Genomic DNA, 6,000 nt, shown 5'->3' with positions numbered 1-6,000 from the left:
CTACACTACCATATTTCCTAATGTCTAGTCACTTTGTTTAGGGAAGTGATATATCCACCCCTTTTGATCACCAGGAACACCCTCCTGTCAGTGTTTGTGGCAATCAGGGACATTGAATTCCTCTGACATAAGCACAACAGCCCTCCTTTAGTCATTGATTCACTGACAGGGGGTGTTCCTGGTGATTGATTATAAGGGGCGGATATATCATTTCCCTTTGTTTAACACTTTTTTAATTAACTTTTAACGGCAGTTACCATACTTAAGTTGCTATCACATCCAATCAGCAAAGTGAATAATCAGTAAAACTAATAAGCCAAAAAAAATGGTAGTGCCAATAATCAGAATATGGTAGTGCAGATATCAGCTGCCAAAAAAAAAACTAATAAGCCAAACTTTTTTCTTTTTTTTTGAAAGATAATGAGGATTATTATAGAAATGTACTCGACCTCCAATCTCCAATGGGGGCGAATAATTCCCACCACGGCGAAAAAGAAGGGAATATCGAGAGAAAAAAAATTCTAATATTTCTTCAAGGGAACGAGTCAATCAGGAACTTATAAATCCTGTCAACAAACATAACCCAGACTTTAAAATCACAAAAAAAAAAAAATTAGAGGACAGAGGTTGAGGTTCAATGCCTCAACCCTAACCCAACCCGAAATTAAATTGTGTTGGCTTTTCCCGACCCAAACCGAAATCGAGTTGAACCGGTCAAGTTCAGGTTCAGCTTGACCCAAGTTGTATATCTAATATAAACACCTTCCCAAGCAGAAAAAACCTTCATATACACCCCAGAAACAGCAGAATGAAAAAAACAACAATAAAATCAGTCATCAATGTCTATTCCATCTGGGTCAGGTCTATTAAAGGCGTAACTCACTCTTTTAAACTTGAAAATCTGAATTAGAGTACACAAGAAATTCAACCAAGTATCTAAAGAACTTGAGAAATCATTCAACAAATTACCCGATGAGGAAACGAGTTTTGATAAGTTCAAGACCTCATCGAATCAGAGATAAGTTTCGAGTTCTCAGACCTTGGATAAAAGAAGGAACAGCAAAAGGAACTGCAAACAAAGATGTGAGCTGTATATGTTATTTTGATTAATTAGAAAGTGGTGATATGGCAGTATTATCAATACCATCGTATAATCTTCTACTTGGATCATGTATCTAAGTTTCCCTTAAACTGTAAACTAACACAAAACCATGGCTAATGTCAATGCTGGATATTTTCTAATTTATGCACAACCACAATCCTTACCCAACTGAGAATTTGAGTTCAGAGCCACTTGAAAGTAACCCTCCATGTGTAGCAAAGAATGGAGCAAACACAAGCGATTCCACCGCCATGAGCTTAATCAAGATGTTGAGGGATGGCCCAGAAGTGTCCTTCAGAGGATCGCCAATAGTGTCACCAATCACAGCAGCCTTGTGTGGCTGATCCCTTCGGACCCAATGATCGTGCATGGTCAGAAGCACCCGCCTAGACAGAAACCATAAACAAAATCAGAGATCGAAGTAGAAAACTAATGAAAAGTATGACTTCTTGTGCAGATACAGTAATTTTAGAAACAGTGCACTAGACAGAGAACCGAATGAAAAGCCAATTCAGATATTAAACACTGCAATTGAGGCTTCTTAACCCTACTATTTTGCACCAATATAGATAAGGTAATCAAGCAGCGAACTCTTTAGCTAATTTTGCCTGTAAAATGAAAGACAATAATATTTTTGTTTCGTCGAAGGATCACCTTAGAGAAACTAGGGGTGCGACCCGTTATGATGCTTTGGGTATTACTAGTTATAGAGGTACTCTTTAATTTTTAGGTTGTTTTTCTGGGTTTGGAGGTCAGGCATGCCGCCCTCTTGTATTTTTTTCCATTATAAATAAATTTAAGGTGTCTTCTCGGGTTTCTAGATAAATTCCGGGTTAAAAAAATACTACAAAAAAGGATGAGTTGTCTAATCAAGTGCTTGAAAACCATGGTGGCATGCATGGGGTCTGTGCAAAAGAAACCTGACTAGCTACTCCAATAAGCTGCAGCATTACAAAACTCAAATTTGGGAGCGAGGCTAGGATTCAATACAAATCCATGAAAAAAGTTATAACTAGGAGAGGGAGACTATAGAAGATCCAACTCTCCAATCGATATGAATCTCAAACAAACAAGATTTTAGACTAAGATGCAAAGGAACAAATCAACTGATAATGAATGAAGTAATCCATGCTAAAATAGCAGTTGCGGATTCTCTTTAGTTGCTTCCATAAATTGAAATTTCGACGTGAACAGATCAGAAAATGCCGTAAGGGAGTGCAGCAAAGAACATACACGCAACCAAGTGCAAGACATTCACATAACAAATGAGTTACCTCTAATGTATTTCTCTGCATTATCCCAAGCACCACATGTTGTCTTATCTGACTTGAGCATCAGAAGGCTTTCCCAAAAGTTTCGGCTTTATGAATTCCTCACCAGGTTCTTTGAGCGCAAGACCTCCAGCCGAGCCGACTACCCCTCTGCCATAGTTAGACCACAGGACATCCAAGGAAATCTAATCCGAGCCACAACAGATTGGCGCCCACTGTGGAGCCGATTAGGTCCACTGGAGAAGTTGAGTGTCATGGCACCAAGGAATCTTGTGCTGCACCGCCGTACGGCCAGATTTCCATTGGGCCCGGGATTTCAGGGCGCTTGCTGGCCGAGCTCCATGATTTGGCCATGCCACTCGGTGGCTTGCGCGGGACCCGCTCCATGTTTCAACCCTCGATTGGTGCTCGATTGTGGCATGTGCCCGTTTTACTAACTTTCCTTTATGCCTCATGTTTCATTTTGATAGTGAGGGAGCCAACATTATACCTAAGCATAGCATGGGTAGGGGCAACTATTTTACACTATCTGATGAGTTCACCAAATCTGCAGGCCCATTATTTTACAGCACACGCTATGGTTGGATGGGACCTAACATTTTATGACCATTCCTGGCAATGGGTGGGGCCCACCAATTTATACCTCATGTTAATAATGGGATTGGGGCCACCATCTATACCCAAACCTATGCTTAGGATGGGGCCAACCCAATTTAATTTTGGGTTGAGAGCTTGGCAACCCGGCCCGGCCTGAACCGGACCTCCGTCCTCTAATTTTATCTTGATTTTATTTTGGTTATTGTATTTTTCTGTTTGGCACGACTCAACCTGATCCGATTTCGGGTTAGATGGGTTGGGTTAGGGTTGAGAGATTTAGAGGCGGGTTGGCTTAGGAACTAACGTTGACCCCTCAAACTGAGGCTTGGGTACAAAGAGCTAAAAAAAGAGTAACATGATTTCAAAGGTGTGAAGAGGCTATTTGTGCCGTTTCACGTACGAGGAGAAATAATGTCCATACATATTTTCGCTCGTAAAAATTCCATACCTAACCATTCAAAAAAAAAAACAAATTCCATACGTTTGGTACATAACAAACCTGCATCACAGATGAATGAATAACCGTTGAAAAAACTTAGGACTAGGGTTTTTTGAGAAGTTTGCCTACAAATACATATAATCTCCCATAATGAAGTCATCAGACCTCATTTGTATGCATTAGCAGATAAAAAAAAAACAACAACCCAGGCCTCCTTTGTCTTTAAGCTGCTTCTTGCTACAGACACTTGCCGTTCTTCTCTTTTACTCTTCAGTCCTTTAGACCTTAAAAATTATTTCTCATTTACTGTTGTTTATATTCTCGTACCGGCTTAAGGAGACATCCGACCATCATAGTTAAATGTTAGTGAGCATCAACAAGACCTCCAATCGGCAAGGGCAGTTTCTTAACTCTCTCTAACAAAATCACTGCCATGGATGTGAAATATGATCACCATTCACATGAGTTTTCCAAGGAAAGGGAAGACAATTCATTTGTCTGATTGATAAATCGAGTATAAGATGCTCATCCAATGACTACAAGTGCGACTATTCACAACCGCACTATGTGACTGATTTTTCTAAATTTGATGCACATGACCCTTTGGGGTGGATCTATAGAGCAGTGCAATTTTTTGCATATCACCAAACCACTTTTAATCAAAGGTTGGTATCCATATGGAAGGAGAAGCTGTGCAATGATACAGATGGATGGAGAAAACTGGAGCCTTGTCTAAATGGGAAGCATTCTCTAAGGCATTGGAGGTTCAATTCTGGCCTACTGAAAACCCCATGTCACTCTTGACTATGCTCAAACAGGTCACAAATGTGAAAGAATATCACACTCCATTTGAGTCTTGCTAATCGTACTGACATGGCTGAATGAGGCATTCGTGATTAGTTGTTTTGTGGGAGGTGTCAAGGAGGACATCAAGTTGGACATTTAGATGTTCTGACCAACCTCTTTGTCTGAAATCATTGGACTGGCCTGATTACGAGAAGAAAAGTTCAGCGTTAGACGGTGGCAACTACGCTCCGACGTCAACCGAACGGGTAATTCAACGAACTCTCCTAGCAAGCCCCCTACTATTGTTATCAAACAGCTCAGACTGATGGAGATATGAGAATGACGAGAAAATGGGTTGTGCTACAATTGTGATGAAAAGTTCGCCCCAGGACACAAGTGCAAGGTGCGACAACTCCACTTAATGGAAGGTTTGTGGCCCGAGGAAGAAGAAGAAAGGAATGTAATTGTAGAGGTGGCTGCCAAATGGTTGGAATAATGTTGGATGGAGTGGAACGTGTGGCTGCTCTTAGTGAGTTGGTTGAATAGCATTTGCACAAACTGCCCCAATTTTCAGCACCAATCTGATTGTTTGATTGCTGTCCCTGAACAGAGATTTTAGTATAGTACTTCCGATCCGTTGTCGTTCCAGCAACTGTTGTTCGCTATTCAGAATTGCAGCCACACACTGCTTTGGGGAGAACTTGTTACAGCTTCATCTGACGTCTAATACAACAGCTTGTGGCTTGGAAAAATCCCAAGATCACCAAAGACAGAGGGCAGCTAGCCAGTTCAAAATCTTGCAACTTTGGGAAGCTGAGCTCATGTTCACTCTTTCCATCACTTCGACACTGACTTCCTTGGGCACCCTATGCATCAAAGTGCGCTTCCGCGCACTTGACCAGCATCAAGGGGGTCCACTTAGCTTACCTATTCATCTTGCCCCCTCAATTCCCAATAATTTCTGACCACTACAGATGCAATTCTTGGATGGAATCAACAATGAACTACTTCCTCATCATGGCCAATGAGCAAAGAGTGCATTTAATTTCCCAAAACAACAAACTGCAAGAAGACCACTTGTTATCAAAGGTCCTCTGATTTCTCTCTTTTGACATGACCCACACAACCACAATAGGAGTTAAGAACCAAAAAATACAGCTCGATGATGAATCCACCACACCTCCACAACGAATTAGTCATTGTTACCACATTTGCTTTCATCGATATGGGAATTAAGAAGTTACAAATCTTAGCAATAATATACCAAGGACTCTGATCTCGTGCCTCATAAGATCATAGCCCATCCATGTAGTAAGCGTGCATCAGAGTTTTCATGCTGATATATATGTTGTTTGGTACTGTATAGGGCTGTAGCACCTGTAATTTGTCCATTTATTATCTGCAACTAGAGCTCCATTTGTGATTTGTTCTTTTACATCAAGGGGTCCATCCATCAATCAGAGGAGTAGTTCCGGAGTTTTTACTGGGTTGCTATGATACTAAGAGCACTTTTGATGAACGAAGTTAGTTGAGGCAACGTCTCAGATAACAATCTCTTTGTGTATAAACATTTGATAACATGGCTTAGCAATCTAGTATAATTCAAATGTCACTTTGTTTCCAATTCATAGGTACAGTGACATGTTGTGTTATCCACTATTTTCATCCTTAAAGTTTCTATCTTCACTAGAAATTTGTGCTGAAGGCAATTAGCAGTCATGGTGATTTGCTAGAAAACATGGTGACTTTACCATTCCTGGAAATGTCAGAATTCAAAAAACAAAGACTTTTAGAGAAAATGTACC

Source organism: Tasmannia lanceolata, unplaced genomic scaffold, assembly GCF_043159265.1.
Source record: "Tasmannia lanceolata isolate RefF3 unplaced genomic scaffold, GAP_Taslan_0.1 ptg000007l, whole genome shotgun sequence".
NCBI lineage: Eukaryota > Viridiplantae > Streptophyta > Magnoliopsida > Canellales > Winteraceae > Tasmannia > Tasmannia lanceolata.
The sequence above is the reverse complement of the archived record's forward strand: the minus strand, read 5'-3'. Positions refer to the sequence as shown.